The following is a 21,892-nucleotide window of genomic DNA, read 5'->3' as shown; positions in this document are numbered from 1 at the left end:
AAATGAGGATGGGGATGGAGTGAAAGAAAATTGGGAATTCAATTATTAACATTTTAAGTTGGAGACGCTTATTATGAAACAACTGAGTGGCGATGTCAAGTAGGCATTTAAGTCTGGATTTCAGGGAGGGGTCCAAGCACAAGTGAGAAATCTGGAAGTCATCAGCAGCCAGACCAAACTAAAAGCCATGGGATTAGATGAAAACACCTAGGGAATGAACACAGACGAGGGGTCCGCAGCTGGGTCTTGGGACATGCCAACTTTTACAGATGGGGAGATAAGACTCAGCAAAGGAGACTCAAGAGGAACAGACACTGAAACAGAAAGAGAATTAAGAGTAGAATCCTAGAAGCCAAGATTAAACATTTTTTTTCAATAAGGAGAGAATGATTGATTGAATCAAACACTCCTAAACAACTGAGAAAGATGAAGACTGCACACTGGCCATTGGATTGAACAGCCTGACAACTGGTTTGGTATAATGACAGAATGAAAGCCAGAGAATGTTTGTGGGGGGGTGGTGGTGGGGGAGGCAGAGATTGCAGACAGCTAATAAAGACAATTTTCCAAGTAACGCTGCTATAAAGAAATGAGATGGTGGATGGAGGGGAGGAGAGGGGGCTCAAGGGAAAATTGTTTTTAAAGATGGGAAGACAGCATGTGCTATGTTGACCGGGTGATCCAGTGGAGCACTGACCCTCTCTGGCAGTGTCAACGGACTAGAGTGAGTACAAGAGAACCACTCTGGCCCACCAGGAAGTGTTTGAGAGAACCTTTCCAAAGACCTTCAAGAAAAAAGAAATAATGGAATTAACAAAAACAATGGAATCAACAGGACCACTGAAGTATCTAGATTAAAGAGAATCATCTGGTGCCAAAACAGTTCAAAACCCACAGGCGCTCTGGAGGGCGCCTCCCCAGGAGCCCGGCACCAGGCTAGGCTTTCCTGCTACAGTCGTTCCCATAATCTGGCCCGTGTAAGGCTCCAGCCTGCCTGGTGGCATCACCTAGTGAGCTTCTGAAAAAAATGCAGACGGTTATGCCCGACACCCAGAAGTTCTATTTTGGTAGGGTCTGGGAGGGTTCCCCAACTCTGTATTTTATAGGGCACCCTAGGTGATTTTTATGCCCATTTGAGAAATACTGCCCTAACCGGTTCGGCTCAGTGGATAGAGCGTCAGGCTGCGGACTCAAGGGTCCCAGGTTCGATTCTGGTCAAGGGCATGTACCTATTTGAGGACACATCCCCAGTAGGGAGTGTGCAGGAGACAGCTGATCAATGTTTCTTTCTCATCGATGTTTCTAACTCTCTATCCCTCTCCCTTCCTCTCTGTAAAAAATCAATAAAATATATTAAAAAAATAAAAATAAGAGAAATACTGCCCTACTGTAAACTTTTTAAAAAAATATGTTTTTATTGATTTCAGAGAGGAAAGGAGAGGGAGAGAGAAATAGAAACATCAACGATGAGAGAGAATCATTGATCAGCTGCTTCCTGCACACTCCCTACTGGGGATCGAGCCTGCAACCTGGGCATGTGCCCTTGACCGGGATCGAACCCGGGACCCTTCAGTCCACAGGCCAACTAACGCTCTATCCACTGAGCCAAATCGGCTAGGGCTGTAAAACTCTTCTTCACCCTGGTTCTCACCCTTTAAAGACGCAGGTAGGAAAAGGTCTCTGCCCTCGGTGCTCCGCTGCAGGATGAACTAAGGCGCTCATGGGTGGTGACTTTGACTTTCACATGTCATGTATTTCAAGGTAAAATTTATTGCAAGTGTTAACTGTGCAGGCCTGCGCAGTGAACCAGAATAATAGCAGTTTATCTTCTTTAAGACACATACGGAGGCTCAGCTCCACAGGGGCTGCTCACTCCATGTCCAAGGAGGCTTGGAGTGACTGGGCCAACTGAACCCAAACTCGCCAACATTTTTTTCCATGCCAATCTCTCAGTCTTTCAACTTGTGTCCTCAAGGCCCTATCTCCTAGGCAAGTAGAAATAAATATATGTTTGATTCTGAGAAAACCCACCTACTGCTGGGGCTTTCGCTGTGCTATTCTTCTCATGCAGACAATGGTCAGGATTCCCCGAAACCAAATTCCCCATTCCTTCTGGTTCCTGTCCTTCTGGCCTCCTCCCAACCATTACTGATACGTAAAAAAATGATACAAGACCAACAGCAGTTCTCAAGGGCAAGGGACAAATCTGGAAGCAAAGAGTTAACTTCTGCTTCAGTGCACTCAGAAAGATAAGAAAACACTTTTTCTCCTTTGTCTAGTAGCCTAGACTTGTTTAACCCCAGTCTGTGTCGGGCAGGGTTGGCATTTTCAGGGAGGGTGCTACATTCTGCTGGTTAAAGACCAATGTGGAAATATTTACTTTTCAGAGAAGAAATTTCAGGTATGTAATTTATATATATATATATATATATATATATATATATATATATATATATGCTTTAGAGCAAACTATCAGGCACTCACACTGATATTAGAGAGAAAGAGAGGTGGAAGGGGAAGGTGAGAAATAAGAGGAGGGAGAAAAAAGGAAGACTTATTAAAGAATTAGAAGAACACTCCAAAACTCCAGACTTGATATTCTGGATTTTAAATTCTCTCACAACATTCACACTGAATCTATAGGGTGACCTTTTAGTTTTCATGTTAGAAATACTTGGAGGCCCCTGTTCCATCTCCTTCCAGACTCAAGCCTTAGGGACACACCGTTAGTAATTTAGAATCTAAGGTTGGCAAACTGTACTTATGAATCAGTAAGTAATTCTGGGCATCAAATGTATTTGGATTGTTCTTAATCTTGTAAAATTTCTGAATGTACCTCCTCCTTCTTCCGCATTTTTTGGGACAATAGAGGACACATTCAGATTTCCTTGGCCCAAACTTTGAACCTGTGTGCCCTGCAGAAAAGAGGTAAATGGAGGGGCAAGAAGATTAGCAGTTAAAAGGCGAGGGGATGGAGATTCAACTCATTTCCAAGATCAAATCTGTACTAATAATCTTTAGCTCTTATACGGCCCACGAACTTGAAGCCGTCAAGCAGAAAGACCAGGAAAACAACACTTTTTCAGTCACAGCATTTCCCCAGCGGTGCCCTGTCACCCCGCCCCAGTGGAGACTTAATAGCAGTAACAGCAATGAAGGGAGGGAACCAGACTGATCAATTCAAGGAGCCACGGGAGCTGGGACAGCAGGAAAAACATGTTGAAAACCGCACGCAAAGTGGAAAAGGCAAGTGGAATCATTCAGGCTCTGCGAGGACCTCCCTCCCTGTCCGCTGGGTGGGAAGGAATTCGGTCCTTCACACAGGCCTCCTTGTGCCTCTGCTCTTCTGAGAGGATGGACATTTTACATCATGAAAATGCTCTGCCAACTGTCACTCTTTCCACAAGCGACTGATTGTGAGCAGATGCCCCTGTAAATAAGTATAAGCGAATACGGCCCCTTTGCATTTGTCATTCACCCCGACCCCCTCTTTGCATAGGAATGGAAATGCACACTCCACAAAGTACTTCTTAGACACCAGAGTCCGTGTTCTCTGCATCTCTTCATCTCTCGTGGGCTGTGCTTGGACTTGCTGGCGCATTGCTGATTAAATTAACCCCCCTACCCCCATCGAATATCTGAGATGTCTTCAATCTCCCTAAGTATTTGTGAGTAACCTTGTACTCCCAGGGTCTGCCTATTTGTCCTAATGACTCGAATTAAACACTGAATTACATTCTAGTACAGCCTCAGTCTAGAACATTTGATAATCTACTACAACAAAGAATCAGAGTCCATCAAAATTACTGATGCATATGCAGTGTTACAGATTAAATAGTCATATTTAAAGGCATTTTTCTTCAATTCAATCCCTTTCCTTTTCATGTACATTATAATTTCAGAAATTTATTTGTTTTAAATTTCTGTTCAGGAAATTAGTAAAGTAGTAAAGAGGGTTCTTTTCTTTCTTTTTTTTTTTTTAAGGAAAATAGTAAAGAGTATCAATGACCTTATTTAGGGAGGAGAAATTTTTTGTGATCACTCCCGAAACTGTCTTATAAATTATACACACGCCGCATCCAGTGAGGGGGCACTGAGGTCAAAGAGAAGATCATGACAAATTATTTGCATAGCACCCTTCAGGTAGGTCGGTCAGATTCCCAGTACTTCAAAAAGGAGCCTCTCTTATCTGCTTTTCCTTGTACAGTGAGAGCAAACTTAGCAGCGGTATCAGAAGAAATGTTCAAGTCCATCCTTTGCCATATTTCAAACAGACAGCCCTGACCCACAGGAGTGCCTCGAAGGCCCACAATGGGACCCGCTCTTCCTTTCTATTTACATTCTGGACGGCAGCCAAAGTCCTCCTGGCTCTCTTTGATCGGATGCCAAAGACTTGGTATCCAACACCCACCTAGAAGAAATTTGGTATCCAACACCCACCTAGAAGAAATTCCCTCGGGAGCTCCACAACTAGAGAGGGGTTAGGACGGAGCTGGGAGACAGTCTACGAGCCCACCCTACATCCTATCACCCCCCAGCGTATGAATCTGTGCAGGTTACCTGTGCGGGTCAGTGCAAACTCCCGAGGTGTGTTCCTGCAAGACTTTCCTAAGTTTGAACAGCTGCGCTTCACTTTCTACCTCCAAGCCAGACTCGAAAACACTCCAACGTAACTTGAAATTCCTCTCCAGACTTGCCATCTTTTTTCTCCCTCTACCATTTCTCCCTTCTAAGTCATCCTCCAGCCTTCACTCCTTCCAAATTCCACCTGTATTTAGTTCAGGTTTAGTTCAAGTGCCACTGTCTCCAACACACTTCCAAGCTGTATTATCCTCTAAGCCAGGGGTGGGCAAACTTTTTGACTCGAGGGCCACAATGGGTTCTTAAACTGGACCGGAGGGCCGGAACAAAAGCATGGATGGAGTGTTTGTGTGAACTAATATAAATTCAAAGTAAACATCATTACATAAAAGGGTACGGTCTTTTTTTTTTTTTTTAGTTTAATTCATTTCAAACAGGCCGGATCCGGCCCGCGGGCCGTAGTTTGCCCACGGCTATCCTATTATCCATTTCATTTGTTAGAAAATGCTAGTCACTGCTCACTAGTTGGTTTTATGACATTAGGAGGTTGTAACCCACGATCTGGAAAGCACTGTTCTGCAATCTCTTGGGCACCGCTCTTGGCACAAAGCAGGTGACCAGCAAATATCTGTTCACTGTCGGTTGACTCACGTCCTACACACAACAGCTCAGAATTCTACAATGAAACAATGCTTTCTGGATCCTGATATGAAGTTTAAGATGATATCTTTCAAGACCTTCTTCCAATTATTTTAAAAACAGGGCAACAGAAAAAAAAAAGAGCCTTTGTATGTGGCAGCCTTTAACAAGATCAGAGAGAAAAAAATACCTTTTCCAAAAAGCTAAAAGGCAAAAATTCCATTCATCAAGATGGCATCCCTAAGAGGGCCAGAAGCCACCAGCCCTGCCTGAACTAATCCTTCCAGAGATGTTCTGTTTAGCAGCTCTGGTTCCAGAAGTCCTTCTACCATGAGCATGCATGAGCTTTTAGGGGAGTAGCAAGGATTTCCTCTCTGTGGGGTTAGATGGACTGATGCCCAGTCCTAGGGGTGAGATTTCTACTGAAGAGAAGACATTGGGTGTTTATTGAGAAACTCAATGTTCCATGTCTCATGTCCGTGGCACTTTTTTCATTGAATTATTAGTACCTGGGATTATCTCACTTATTTTTTGTTTAAATCCCCCTTTCTTATCCCTTTTCCCCCTGCCCCCACCCTCCCACACACACATACTCATACACAAGAGAGTAATGAGGACCAGGACTGGTCTCTTGCTGTCTCTTTACTCTGGGGTACATTTTTCTTGGTGTCCTTTAATGGGAGAGAAGTGTCTGACTTATGAAATAGCAGCATCCCTATGAGAGAAAGAGAATGGCCTAGGTGAGTCTGGTTTGCCATCTGGTTCATTCATCCACTGATTCATGCATTTTGCAAAAATAGGCTAAAACTTACTGCATGCCCCTCAGGTTAGACACTGAAGATACAAAGATAAAGCAAGACTCACAACCCTTGTCCTAAAGGAATTCCACATGATCTATAAGGGAAGACACAAATAATTAAAATGTGAAGTGAGTGCACTGCTCTACTGGGGATTAAGCTGCAACCATACATCTATTTCTCATCCGTAAACCAGTTTCGACAAAAGGAACTTTAAAACCCAATTCCAAGAAGCTTGATTCTACACCCTTATGTGTCAGTGACATTTCTAAGGATAACCCCCACTAGATCTGAAACCCTTTTTCTTATAGTTACATTCCAGAGAAATGCCAGAATGCCATAGGAGTTTGATTTCACAAAGACAAATGACATCCGAGACATGACATATCAGCTGGTTTCCAATTAACTTCAGTTCTGTAAAGACTTAGGTAATTTTCTGAACCTATTCAATGTGCCCGGTTATTGCCAGCTGCCGGTGAGCTTATACTGAATGATCTGGAAAGGGTAACAGAAATTCAGGTCCCATTTTTAAGGGTAAGACTTTCTACTGACTGCGACCACAGGGTTCTCACACGGCGGCTTCGTCTTTGGATGAGAAAAAGGTAACTTTCGGTTTCTAAGTGCACAAAAGATGAAGCATTTCAATCTCCAGGCTCTAAACAATCAAACGTCTCTGTCCACATCTAGCCACAAGGGACAAACGACACGCAATGTTTCACAGTAAGTTCCTCAGCAGCAGGAAAGAATGGGTTTTCTGCTCTTGCTTCTCTCACCAGAAAAAGTAAATGTCTGGAGCCCTTTGAAAATTAGCCCAATCCACAGAACCGTGGAACTAAACTGAACTCCCACCACTACTTGGCTCATGCATTCTTCCACAAGTTTGGAACAAAGACCCCATTGACTTCCGCATGTAGGCGGATTAGAATTGCAATGCAGCCATGCAGCACATTGCTGCACAGTGGATCCACCCTGGTGAGGCCCGGGAGCCATCCCTAGATTTTGCCCTGTTTTCCTTCTCTCCACAGAAACACACTGGCAAGGCCACCATATATCACCTGAATGGGTCCTTGAGCATAAAGCAGGCCTGCTTGTGTATTTTAGAACAGATACGGGCATTACATTTTTTAAAATCTGCCTGCTTATACTTAGTGCTGTGTCCAACCCTTTTTAGAACGCTCCTAAAAGTCCAGACTAAGTGGGCACATGCTAAGGGTCAAACCACTTCACATTCCTAAGTGTCCAGTGAGGACCGAAAGAGAAAAATATTAGTATGAAAAGACGAAAGGCATATATGGATGGGAAAGGGCTAAGTGGGAGAAAACATGAGCGAAAGGATAACATGAGCGTAAGCCAGTTTTTACCAGCTTTCTGTATCTTTAGAATTCATAAAGCATGCTTATAAAACATCTTTTAGTGGCAACAACTTTCGGAATTGATTTCCAAGCATGAACAGGAATAGAATATGTAAGAATGAATGTGTCTCTGCCCTTCAGAAGTTTACAATCTAGTGGAACCCAAATCAAAGGGCAACACAGAGCAAGCAGGGTGTGCGGTTTCGGCAAAGGCATAGACGGGGCTGACTGATCCCAAGTCGGTGGTTAAAAAGCAGTTACATACAAATTCAGATTTCTTCTTCTGAGTAACTGATAAAATGGGTGTTTTTGACACAATAAACCAATATAAGATGCACCCCTGACTGCATTTTATTTCAGTGTTCCTCTTGATGTCTTCGTATATGAATTTTAAGAATATTCACATTGAATAAGTGCCTGGTACTGTCAGCATTTCATTGAAAGGAACCCACAGAGAACTTAAGTGAATACATACACAGGTAAGAGCGGAGCCTGGTTCTAATGTCATATATGCCTGAAAAAAGAAAATAATTTCTCCCTACGTTATCCTTTTAGAAGAGAACTGCTTTGTATTCCAGTTCTTACTAAGTTTCCCAATTACTTCATTTTAGACCACAAATTACTGTGGAGAAATCAAATTAGCTTGCAAATAACAGAAGTTTTGGAAGTTTACAAAGAACACAGGATAGAGATTTTTTTGTTTTGGGGGGTTTTTGTTGTTTTTTTTAGAGGCAAACATTTTAACCCAGATTTATATAATTATCTCTGGAAGATATAACTTTAAAATTAAAAGTGCTGAATATTGTAAATAATAAGCCTTTTAAATGATACTTTATTAGGCAGGAGAGTAAGTGGCTATATCGTTAAAACCCCAAATATAAAACAAAGGAAAAAATATATACTGTTGTTATATGAATCAGTATACATGGCTTAAGATTAAATTTCCATGATAGCAATCTCATACAAATTTGAAAAGTACTGTATTATTCATGGAAATGAATGTATATAATGTACTCTGGGAAACTGCTGATAGCTAAAAAATAACTTTAACATCACTGATGTCAAAGATGTAGGCAAAAAAACTGTAATAAAATGGTTCCATAAGATGTAAGAATGTATGAAACAACCCTCTTATTATTTTATTTAAACACATAAATCAATTAAATATTTTCAAAAGACATCTGATTATTTCACCTATATCCCTAAAATGTTTACATATTAAAAGTTGGTAAACACCTATTTTAAAATTCTTCTAAAAGGGAAAATGAGGAATAGCTTAATATTTGCAGATATCTTTTACAAATATTCAGATGGTAAATTTCATGTTATTACTCAAAAGAAACAGGATGGGAGCCCAAGGGGGATTCTGTATGAGAATTCTTCAATATTGAACAGAGCGGTACCCACACCAGTTTCAGTCCCTGAAGACACCAGCACAGGTCAGGTAGCATGTGGGCGGCAGGCCGGCCATGCGTCAGGTGTGAATCTCGAATGTTGCCACAGAGTAGCTACAAGTCACACAGGCGGAAGGGTGCCCTGCTTGAGACTCTTCCATCCCCTTCCCACTTTATTCCAACTTCAAAAAGGAAAATCAAAGGCAGATCAATCATCAACACTAATAAAATAAAAGATCAGTACAGAAATCAGTATAGAATGGGTGTATGGCAATAGAATAGCATAGGGAGAAAAAAAAATCTTTTTCTCTTATCTGCCTTGCACCAATTCAAAAAATTATCACCTTTCTTTGCTTCCTCTGGAGTCCTCCCACCTACACAAGTCACTGAAAGCCCGAAGAGTTGGCAGAATTGTTAGCACAGATAGCCGGAATGTGAGCTTATGAGCATGTCACTGTCTTTGCATGAGCTGTGCTAAGGCCAGAGAGCCCTTGCTCCACAATGTCACTAACAAGACAAACGATGATACTGTCCACATCAAGGCTCGAGCCGGGGAACCTCAGCAGGAAACTATCCTGACTCTAAGTGCACTGTCCAGGCCACAGTCCTCATTTCTACTCCCAGCACTAGGATATGGGTGGCACTGGTCCTAACCAACCCCAAATTAAGCCATCTTCAGAGACCCAGGCCCGTGCCTGGAACGCCACAGATCTTCTCATCAACACTAACACGGTGGAGCATCAGTGCCGTCCTCACAGTAGCAACGTGACTGCATTCCCAGCAGCAATTCCAAATGCAGGATGTGGTTTCAGGATGACCAGTGGTGACTTGGAAAATGGAAGGTGTTGGGAAGTCCTCGTCCTTCAGCGCCCTTTCTCAGGCACCAGGGTGTGTGCATGCAACCGTCACACCCCACAGTCAACCCTTTTGCCCTGACCTCTCAAACTTCACAGTCATCTGCCAAACGATATCCTCACAAGGAAGTCATCAAAAACACACTGAGCATCCGAATCCCTTTAGGGTGAAAGAGCATTACTACTCTCCTTCGTTGTTGGTGGGGCTGTAAAATGGTACAGTCACTTTGGCAGTTTCTTACAAAATTTCACTCATGTCACCATATGATCCAGCAGTCACGCTCCTTGGTACTGAAAACGAAATGAGGTGAAACCTTATGTCCACACAAAAACCTGCTCATGAATGTTTATAACAGCTTTACTCGTAATTGCCAAAACTTGGAAGCAACTAAGATGTCCTTCAACAGGTGAATTCATAAATAAACTGTAGTATATCCAGACAACGGTGTATCATTCAGCAATAAAGAGAAATGAGCTATCAAGCCATGAAAGGGCATGGAGGAACCTTAAATGCATGTTACTAAACGAAACAAGCCCATCTGAAAAGGCTATAGATTGTATGATTCCAACTATATGACATTCTGGAAAAGAAAAAACCATGGTGATGGTCAAAAGATCAGTGGTTGCCAAGGATTTGGAAGGAGAGAAGGATGAGTAAGTAGAGCACAGAGAAGTTTTAGAGCTGTAAGACTATTCTGTGTGAGAGGGTAATGGAGGTTAGATATCATTAAACACTGTGCAAACCCACAAAACGTACAACACCAAGTGTGAACCCTAATGTAAGCTATGTAGAAACTCCGGGGGATGTTGATGTGTCAATGTTGTTTCACGGATTATAACAAAGGTACCACTCTGGCATAGGAAGTGGGCAGTGGGAAAGGCTGTGTGTGTGGATGGAGGAGGGAGTATGTGGGAAATCTCTGTATTTTACTTTCAGCTCAATTTTGCTGCTAACCTAAAACTGCTCTAAAAATAAAGTCTATCAATTTAAAAGGGAGCATTACTAAATTTCATTTAAAAGACTTGTTTTAGAGGCTAAATAAACGTTGCTATAGCCTTTCAAAGGCAGTTTTCACCCAAAACTATTAAAACTGTAGAACATTAGTACTGTCAAAAGGTTGTCCTAAGGCCAATTTTTAAGTTCAGATAAGCAAAGACAAAAATTGTGTTAAAAAAAAACACACTAAAAAATAAAAACTTGCCAATCTAGCAACATAAGTAACACTCATAAAATCACAATAACAACATAAATTTCTACTTAAGATGAAGGATACAGCCTAGAAAATGCAGAAACTATCTTGATGCCTTAAATATCCACTGTAGAAAAAATAGCCAATACAATGCCAAAAAGTTTGTTTGTACATTTTCATGGCACTGTCATTACTCACTAAGCTATCCCTTCATTATAAGATGACTACAGTAATACAAATATTTATGTTGCTATTCAATAGAACTCCATGGCATCTGTCACAAAGATTGAACACTGGTTATAGTTTTTTCAAGCAAAATCAGCTGACTTGCAGCTTTTCAAACTAGAAATGCAATGTTGATCAGCTGATTAGGCTCTTGGGAACTGACTTGTGCTAACCAAAGTAACCATAGACCATAAACAACCACATGTTCATTTTTGATGAAAGCTACTTTGGTCAAAACAATAGGACAGATATCTGCACAGGGCATGTCCTTACAGAAGACCAATCTAGAGATCAGAAGGTTGCTTGGTAAGCAGAGAACTGGGGCAAGCGGGAGTTGAACATTCTTAGGCAACAGTTCTATGGCAAATTGCCCTTCTCTGGTCTACGGGTCTACGGGTCTACGGGTGGTTCTCTCCAAAAGCCATCAGACCAGTTGTGTAAAAAGTTAGAGCATTCTATCTCCCAGAGAATGGGAAATAGATTAAAACATTTACTCTTCACTTCTCCTTTTTCAATATCCCTTATACGTCATGAAAGCTTGTTTTTACGGTTTCTCACATTAATTACCTGTCATGATCTCCTTAATCTCCCAATGTTGCCTTTAACTGTATCACAGAAATGAGCTAAAATGACTCCATCTATTAAAGGTTTAGTTCTCCCCTCTCCCCCCCCATAACTCCAGATTTGGGAATTTGAGGATCTTATCTCCTTACTGGAGCTTTTAGACTAAAGAGCACTTAAAAACACAATTAACATTCCAATGTGATACATACTTTCCCATTTAATACCTGCCTCCAACGCAGAAATTCATAGGACCCATAACTAGTGAAAAAAAAATGTGACAACGTTCCTGCTAAGAACAATCTTTCTGAACCGAGATCTTTCATAATTTTAATCTGTATCTAAAATATCAAGGAAAACACACAAAAGAAGCTAACAAACAAAAAGCGAAGCACAACTTTTAAAGGCGAAGGAAAGAATGACACCGGGTTGAATAAATCTAAGAGAGAGAATTTTATGGCCTCAAACAAGTAACCCGCGAAGGGATGAGAGAGAACTGGTCAGAGCTAGTCCACACAAGCACGGGGATTGGGAGGGAGGGGACAGGAAAGGGAGCGACCCCAGCAAAAGGCATTCCTGCGTACAGTCAGCCTGTCCACACCACCAGGAGTTTCCGGGTTCAAAGCGACCCAACAGGATTATCTCTGGGATCACTACGTAAAAAGAAAAATGCTATAGAATTATGCCGCCAGGTACTTCAAAGGAATTCCCACTTCCCCCAAACTTTCAGCCACTGTACCTGCTTTTCAAAAAAAGAAAGAAAAAAATGAAGGGGCAATTTAGGTTTGAGACTATTTGCATTGTTAGGGCCTTTCTTCTGTTCTCTCTAAATTAAAAAAAAAAAAAGGCAACCCATGTTGTTTCCCCAAAGTGCCTCTTAATTACACCAGTTACCAAAGTGAACCCATGAAAAGCCCCGTCTTGGCCTTTCAGGGCACTTCAAGGGACTACAGTGGGAAGAGTTAGTCACCAGTAATAACTAAAACCAGCAGGCCCTTCTTTAACTAGTTGGGTATGAAGTTAAAGCATCTTTCTGTGTTTAAATATTTAGGATGGACATTGGGGAGGAACATATTGGGGTCTCTCCGAGAAAAGTTTAATTTTTTGGCACATACACAAATGTTGTAAATGTCGAAGGATTTCCCGTCAAAGTTTATATCAAAGCTTTGATAACCAGTGATCAAACTTAAAACATTCATTAGCGTGCATTCACATAATCAAGTGACACCTGAGATGGCAGAAAATTAAGAAAAACGAGTGAAGATGGACCTCGCTCTGAAGCGGTGCAGAGGAAGGATGGTCCACGGGCACTGTCGCGTCCTAGAGGTCTGCAATGGTGCCGAAGTAGGATGTGCGTGAAGGTGGAGGAGAGAACGGAGGCTAACCCCTCCTGCCTTCCCACCCCAACTCCCAGCTTGGCTCCACTGCTCCCCTAGTTTGATGGGCAAAGATGGCAAAACGTGATGAAAAAGTTAGTAAAGTCATCAGACATGTTAGTGGAATAAAATATAACTACCAAGGTGTTTTCTTCTCATGCTTCTCATTTTTTCATCAAAATCCCATGGCAGCATTCTTTTGTTCCTTACTACTAAAAAATAAAAATGGCAAAGCTCTGTTGGACAAGATGTCTTTTCGTCACTCAGGGATAAAGGCGAGTGACAAGGAGCTGAAGACATTAACGTGAAGCGTATCTAACCATCACAGAAACACTTGGAGAGCACATACTAATAGCCTTTCACAGGGTGAACAGAGTCCTCACTTCCGGCCTTCTTACCGCGGCGGAGGCCTATTTATAGACTCATGTTGGGAAGACCTGGCCAAGGAAAGAAAGTTCTCTCTTTATAATAGCTATAAGATCTGGTAAAATGACAGAGTGGGGTTTTGTAATACATTGCTTATGACAGCTGCAGAAACATTTATAGAAATTGGCCAGACAACTCGATGTTCAATCTACTGATTTCACATGCCCCAGTGCGCCAAGAGATTAAGAAACCGTTACTGTACTATATCTTTCCTTCCCTCTCCACACAGGAGGCAGCGGAGAGTTACAAGCCAAACATTTCAGAATTTGAGGATTTATTTTAAAGGAAATGTAGTTGTAAAAACTCTCCAAGGATGGGAGAGTTCTCTCTACCAAATGCCTGTAGCTATTCATTCCAATCACGGGACTACACAAATCACTGCTATACCTGAAGTGGGCTGACTCTACAAGTTGTAAATTCCGTCTCCAGGGAAGGACAGGGGAGGCCAGATCACTGATATCCACAATGAGCAAGCGAGATGGACCACTGGGATGTGTGGGGGGAAAATATTAGAAACTCTACTTATATTCAGTTTTGCCTTCACCTTTTAAACTTTCCATTTACTATACTTGTATAAATTACAACAGTACATATGTGTATAACATAATTGGTATACATATATTATAGGTGTATGCCAAGAAATATTTTTATTCTAGTGCGCTGAATCAGAAAAGTTTAGAGACCACAGGGCCAGATAGCCGCTTAGAGTCCATGCTTATGGAAGAACTCAAACATTGGGCAGGACTTGGAGATAAGCTGAAAGTTCACTTACTAATTTTAAATTCCGTTCACGCTTGCTCAAATGTACCTATCGTTTTAATAACCTGTTTTAGAAAATATTTTCCGTGAAACAAGAAAAATATAAACAGCACACACACCTTATTTCAGTAAGATTCTTTTAGACTTAAGAGGGATTGAGGTTATGTTAGAATTTTGAAGGGAAAAAAGTCTTTTGAAAAACTAAATGAGATAAAGTCCAATCTGTATATCCAAAGGTAGGTAATGAAAGAGGTTTCCATTACTTCTATACGGCTACCTGATATTTAAGTAAAGTTTCATCTTTCACTCTTGCAGCACTGAATAGAGAACTTCCAAGATTTTTGTTCTTATAAACTCCAATGATTGTGAATTAAAATATAAAATTAACGCATCAGAATGTAAAAGATAACTTTTTCTAATACATAAAGTGTCCAAGCCCTCTATAATGGAGAAGACGGAAATGATGTTGTATGTTCAGTTCTCTTTTAGGTAAGTACTCCGCCTCCTCTTCATGATCTAATAAACTTGTGACTCAGGCTCAATATTATTGTACAGTCACGTCCACAGAGCTGTCTGGGGACCTTGCAAGGACCACCTGAATTAATTGTCACAAGGCTTCAGCGTAGCAAGATTTTATCTTCACTCAAAGCTCACCACGGTCACATTATCACAGATGGTGCCCCCAAATAACCGACTTCAGAAAGTCAAACTTCACCTGTGTGCTAGTATTTGTTCTTAGCTCCAAATTAAACAGTTCCCTTCATTCTCAAAAGATTACTTTTATCTTTTAAAAAGCATAAAAGTACCCCATGTTCACCCAGACATCTGAACCATAAGTAGGAACAATAAGCTTCTACCCTAAATACAGTTAATTTTTATTACTCTCGGTAGTTATGTTCCATAAAGTTGCTATAAACACCGACTTAGCAAATATTGAAGCATTACTCCCAGGGGAAATACAGGCTTAGATTCTTGCAAGCCTCTGGTCACATCTCATCAACAGATCAATACATAGCCTTGTTCTATGTGTGCTGATGTTTTAGGACACCTCATTTAATACATATTATTGATTCATTAACATTGAGGTCATGGCCAACATTACTACAAACTCGTGCCTGAACAAAGCTAACCTAACACATGCATTTCCTCCCACATCAAAGCCTTCTGGTGCTTAGGGACACTAGACCCTTGAGGGCCATTTTAGGTAGCAAAATCAACAAAAGCACAAAAATGTGCAAAACATGGTAGTAAACAGAGCATGGAAAGGACACACTTGTAGTATGGGAGCTGAAACAAGAAGGCAGAGCGTCCCCTGCAATTTCAGCTACGAATGTGCGTATCAGGGGACTCAAATTTTCCACCGCTCTGCACCTGTCCCCAAATAACTGAGAAAATGACCTGAATATTGATTTTTGGGTTACAAGTGAGGGTGCGATTTTGCAAATACCAAATCTGTGACTAGTGTCCAGAAAAAAAAGTAAAAGACCAACTGTGCTATCCCTATTATTATTGTTTTAAATTATAGCTGTAACTGGATGCCGTTTCAACTTTCAAGTGAGAAACCCCACAGGGTAAGAGCTACAGAACACAATGTAAAGCATGTTCCTCCACCCACGTGCAGACAAAACATCTACACATGCACAGGCCCAAGTCACTCATGATGTCTCTTCCTCCATCCATCGCCAATTCCCTAACCTGACAGCCTATATGTACACACACACACATCAGCTTTCAAATTTAGAGCCTTGAGAGACATTTCCTGGATCTGGCTTTTGTGCAACAACAACAACAACAAAATAAACATGGGCTTCCTGACATATAAAACATGGTTTCCTAAACAGCGATCTTGAAAAGTGCTGTTACTTTGTATAGTGACACAGCAGGTGGCAGGGTGTGATGAGACAGGAAATGAGAACAAATGTCTCCCACACAAACTTGCAGACCACCACCGGGAATTCATCCGCACACAAGTCCACATCTTCAGCCACTATCTGCAGGGTTTCTCCTCCTCTAACTCACCCCCACCCACTGTTCAGTTACCCCTTCACCTGCGTGACAATTCTTTACATGTTAACAAGAAATTCACCAAGGGTGACATTACAATGAGAAAGACTCCACTAAATTCAAGTACAGAAAAATTCCTAATTCCTAAACAATAATAATAATTCCGAATTCTCTAAATTAAAAGCATTTCTCCTTAAGCCCCCAATTTTTAAAAAAAGTAACATTAATATCTCTAGCAATTGTTAAACCCCTGTCCCCTCACCACCTCCAAAGAATAAGGGTTCCCTAATTACTAGCACTGGTTCCACTTATAAATCTAATAGGAGCTTTTATCTCACTACCCCAGAGATCAAAGTATCCAAATAAATAGAAATGGTGGTAATGATCCTGACAACAAAGGAAGAACACACAGATGCTACCATCACCCACAAAACTGGAAGCACCCCAGGAACACCTGAGCACCCACAAAGCCTCTCAGTCATCTAAACTCTACAGCAGGCTAGAGTGAGGCTGACAGCCAGGACAGAGAACCCAACCAAAGGGGCTCAGCTCTGAGGCCCCACAGAAGCACTGGTCCCTGGTCCCTTGACTTAAAACCACAGATGCTCTAAAGTTTAAGGAATAGAAGAATTCCCAAGTGCAACTGCTTCATTAATAGGTGAGGAAATAGGCCCAGAGATGAAATGATTTGCTAACAGTTTAACTATGGAATCAGGGACTGAACTGCATGACTCTGTATTTGCCTCACGAAGGGCTAGGGGAGGATGATTTAATGGGCAATAAAATCACCACCGTTTTATAAACTACAAATCTGGTCATTCCATCCCCTTGTTCAGACTTCTAATAATTTCCCAAAGCACTCTGGACTTTAAAAAGTTCCTGAACATATGGCATAAAGATTTTCATGGCCCAGGTCTGCGTATCTCTTACCTAATTCTACACACACCCGACAATCCAGCACATTCATCCATCTGTCCATACACTCAACCATTCTTCGAGTAATTATTTATGAAGAGTCTACTCTGTGCCGGGTACGGTGCCATCCCAAACTACTTAACATTACTCAACGGGGTTTCTCCTTCTGGACTCCGTGACTTTGCCCACACCACTCTGTCCACCTGGCACGTCCTCTCCATCTTCCACGTCTTCATTCCCTGGAGTACGTAGGGCTTGGTAAATGAATTAACTCAGTAGTTATTGTATAAATATAAAATGTGCTAAGACCCTGAGATTTAGATTAATGTGCCAAGTATATCTGATGAGCACTCTGAGAACACTGGTCTTCTTTTGATTGACATATAAGTCACATACTATAAAATTCACCCATTTGAAGTTTATAATTCAGTGGATTTTAGTACATCCACAAGACTGTCCAATCATCACTATGCAATTCCAAAACAATTTTATCACCTCTCCCCAAAAAAACCTAAACCCACTAGCAGTCCATCCCCATTACCTTCTCCCCCTAATCTACCTTCCGTCTCTATGGATCTGGGTACATTTCTCACGTCAGGTGAATACCCCAAATATTTAAATATTTTTAAAACATCCTAACAAGAAATTCAGCAAACATATTCACTAAGACTTCTTTTTTTTTTGAGATAATAACTTCTTATTGAAAAATAAAGGCAAAATTCACCTTACATAACATATGAATTCCAGTTTAACTTAATAAACTCTTAATGCAGCTTAGTTATTTATTCCCTTATAGGCAACAAATAGCAAACTCAGTATTTCCAGAAAAAAAATGAAGCCCAATAAGTGGATTTTTGAGAAAGCAGTTCATAGACATCTACAACTAAATTCACATGTCCCCAAAGAATAGAGAAAGTAACACGAATATTGATTTTCGGGTTACACATAGTGAGTAGGCGATTTTGCAAATACCAAATGTGAATAGTGTCCAGAAAAAGTAGAAGACCAACTGTGCTATCCCTACTATTGTTATTTGAAATTACAGCTGTATCTGGATGAGATAGTTTCCTGACCGTCCAGTCTGTTCTGGAACACTCACGTACTGCTGTGGACTCAGGCAGTCCGACCTGCTGCGGGACTTTTTTAACTATGAGAAAGCCCTTTCCCTGAGCCATGAACTGAGTTTTGCGTAAGTCTGTGGCGCTGCAGCATGCATTGCACACAGGTGCACAATCTGTTACGAGCTCTCAGAATGTAGGATGGACAGAGCCTTTGACCAGCAATCTAGTCTCCCTTTAGGAACCTGATTTGTAGAAATGCTAAGACAAGTGTATAAAGTAAAAGCCTGAGGATGCTCACTGGTGAGTCACTCCAGTGCTCTCCCCTGGTACTGGAACTGTCCGAGCAGAGCTACAGTGACCCTTGTGGGGGTGCCGTAGGGGGATTCCTGCATCCCCTGGGAAACTGCACTTGGTGACTTCAAAGTTTCTTCCAACGATAAGCTCTTGAAGACAGGGGACAGCCCTATCTAGTCTCACTTATTTTCTTCTCTACTCCCCTGTTTCTCCTCTTGGCATAGGCCATGGAGCTCCATGGAGAAGGTGACCATGATCAGGTCAGCATCAGAAGCCTTCCCACAGTCGCTGAGGTGTCTGGGGCCACCTCTCCTGCTTATGCTGGTGGGAAAGGAATCCAACCACCTGCTTCACACAAATACTCTGTGCTTGGGAGCACACTGTCTTTCCTAACCCTGCACCAGCAGGGCTGACCAGGGGCAGTACCAGGGGCAGCAGCAGTGATATCCAAGGTCAGTGGGAGGGTGGTGGCAGGAGGGGAGATGACTGGCAGGCCAGTTAAGAGACCGTGGAAGGTCCAGGTGCTGGACCCTTCATGTCAACCTGGCAGAGTAAAGACAATACCAGTGTACAGAGTGGAGACCAGATAGTCTCCCAACACCAGGCTGAAACCCTTAGGAAGAGAAAGAAAAAGGCGAAAACTCCCACCACAAGGCCCTCCTATCCTGGTAGGAAGTGGGAGGACAAGTCAACCCTAAGATCCCATGGAAACAGTCGGGGAGATCAAAATAAGGACCAGAGCAGCCCAGGGGGCCAAGGACCTGGCTCCTCCCCCCAGGAATACTACAGCCTTAGCATCACCCAAAAGGAACTGATCTAGAACTAGTTTGCGGGAGGGATCCATTCCTTCATCCCTCCCCCATTCTGCAGCTCTCTGGAGTCAGAGAGGGACTCTAGCTACTCATGGAACCTGTGCAGATCGACTAGAATTGGTCTCCAGTGTTGTGATCCACCCACCCTTTCAATATGGATAAACTTTAACTTTTCTGAAGTGGGTCAATTCTTTCATCTCTAGAAACTAATAAATGTCTGCTATATCCCTTAAAAAAATAAAGAAGGTATAAATTGGTCTGATATGGCCTCAAGGAAATCCCAGTCTGGCTCCTTTCTCCCCATCTAAGTTGAAGTGGGCATGTGATTCCTAGTATATGCTTGGGCTATTTGGACAAGACACTCAAGATGCCCAAAGAGTTTGGTGTGTTTGCAGTTATCACTGCATCAAACTGCCAATGCGTTGAGCTTGCCAGTGTGTGAGAAGTTAGCATGTCTGAAGTACTGCATACTGCGTGTCTGTAATAATTCGTGTCCAGAGATTTCAGTGGGCTTGGAATGGTCCATTTGTCTAGAGTACTCGCTGTTTTCAATATGTTTGGCACACTTTGTGTTGAAAGGGGTAAATCTGTCTTGGTTATTAGTATGTACAGAGTGGTGCCTCTGTGTGCATTTTGGTATTGGAATTTACGGCCCCATCCTGAGAAGTTTCAGTCATGGCCTGTTCTTCTAACGAGCAATGTGACCCGAGGCAAACATGGTGGGTCTTGCTGGGATGCAGTTTCTCAGTGCTCCAACGTGACCCCTGGCACAGATGTCCAGGCCATCAGAAGCATCCCAGGTCCGTGAGATGGGGAGTCCATCACGACCTATCATAACTATACCCTACTTGCCACAATTCTGAACCTCACACTCCCTGCAGCGGTTCTCAACCTGTGGGTCGCAAACAATGAAAATACATCCTGCACATCAGATATTTACATTACGATTCATAACAGTAGCAAAATTACAGTTATTAAGTAGCAATGAAAATAATTTTATGGTTGGGGGTCACCACAACATGAGGAACTGTATTAAAGGGTAGCGGCATTAGGAAGGTTGAGAACCACTGAGTAAGGGACGATATCTGTTAATTCTGTCTCACGTTCTAGACGCGCATCCTCTCACTGCACCTCTACCCAAGACTGAAGGCTTCTTCCTAAACATCTGTCACCCCAATAGCTCCCTCCTGCCTTTGCATCTACAAATAGTGAGGGCCTGTATGAGGCTGAAGAACAGGCTTATCCAGAGTTAGTTTAGACACCAGCATTAGGTAATTTGGGCTTCACCCTAGGCTTTGAAACAGGTGGTTTAACAGCCCCATTAAGACCCAGGCAGCTGGGCTCGAAGGCCCACAAATCTTCTCCCTGACATCATGAGCCTATTCTGAGTTTTGTCAACTTTCAAATGAAATTTTAAAATGTAAACACTAATTATGGTTAAATATATTGCAGTTAATTTCCAAGAAAAACACTAACAGGTATGTTTTGAACCCTGAAAAAACAGAGCAAAGTCTTAAAGAGCAAGCTGTTTCTATAAACAAACCAGTAAATATGTACTAGTTTACTGCCAAATAAACTATTTTCGCATTTCACGAAAAAAGACAAAATTAAGAGAGATTGCTAATAAAAACCGACCAGGGGAAAATATCTAATAAACAAAATACTCTTACCATAGAGTAAGGCTATAAATTATAAAGAAGCTTTGAAAGTGTTGGGAACAATTTCGTGTAGAAAACAATGAAGAGAAATCCCCTAACTTCAGCCGCAGGACTGAAATTTCCCAGTACTGCACTAAAACCAGGTTAAAATGCACATTCTAACCTGTATTTTAGAGGGAAAAGAATGAGGTAGAAAAGCCAATATTGTCTTAAATTGTCTCTAGAACTCACTGACACATAAAAAAAATCAGAAACAATGGGGTCATGATGACAAAAGATAGAAAGAGAAACGAAATGGCATTATTTGTATGTATCTGCTCTTATTCCAGAAACATCATATCCTACTATGCTAAGTGGTAAATGTATGAGTATAGGTCAAGTCTCCTTGGGAAAATTATTTTTCTAGGCCACCACTTTCTTAACTGTAAAAATAGAAGTACTGGTCCATAGTCCCTTTTCCTCAAATCTGCAATTTAGAAATTCCCATAAACCAGTTTTTGTTGTTGTTTTTAAGTTAGCAGCAGATTCCTTTGGCAGAAAAGCTCACTGGTAGCAAAAATCTGACCTGAAGGACATGGGACTATTTATAGTCATTATTCCACTAATGCGTGACTTTTCTGTATTTCACTCCAGAAATAGTCATTCGTTCAATTATGGGATACTTGGCCAAAAACTGCTCGAGGACGGAGAATATATAATACAAAGTATCCACACTGCACTGCCTTTCTAAAAATCCAAGAAATTCATGCATTCTGAAACACGTTTTGGCCCAAGGGTAACTGACTGCACACCTGCAATAATTTAGCATCTACTTCGCAGAGTGGTTTTGAGGATCATGAACTTATAGAATGCTAGTACAGTGCCTCCACATGGCAGGTCCTTTTCAGGAGTCAGTGGCTGCTGCTAGCCTTCCTGGACTGATCCGAGGGGTAGCAATACCCCTAAAACATTTCTGGTTTTCATTTCTTCTTCATTCATACCCCAATGGATGTAC

General features: G+C 41.7%; 1 protein-coding gene across 1 annotated transcript in view; it reads right to left on the bottom strand.

Moving 5' to 3' along the window:
* LAMC1 (laminin subunit gamma 1) overlaps window positions 1–21,892 on the bottom strand; it is a 106,235-nt gene that overhangs the window by 49,728 nt on the left and 34,615 nt on the right. The gene's annotated exons all lie outside the window — the stretch shown is intronic.

This window comes from Myotis lucifugus, unplaced genomic scaffold (assembly GCF_000147115.1).
Source record: "Myotis lucifugus unplaced genomic scaffold, Myoluc2.0 scaffold_54, whole genome shotgun sequence".
In the NCBI taxonomy this organism is placed as follows: Eukaryota; Metazoa; Chordata; class Mammalia; order Chiroptera; family Vespertilionidae; genus Myotis; species Myotis lucifugus.
Note: the sequence above shows the minus strand (reverse complement) of the source record. Positions and strands in the feature narration are given on the sequence as shown.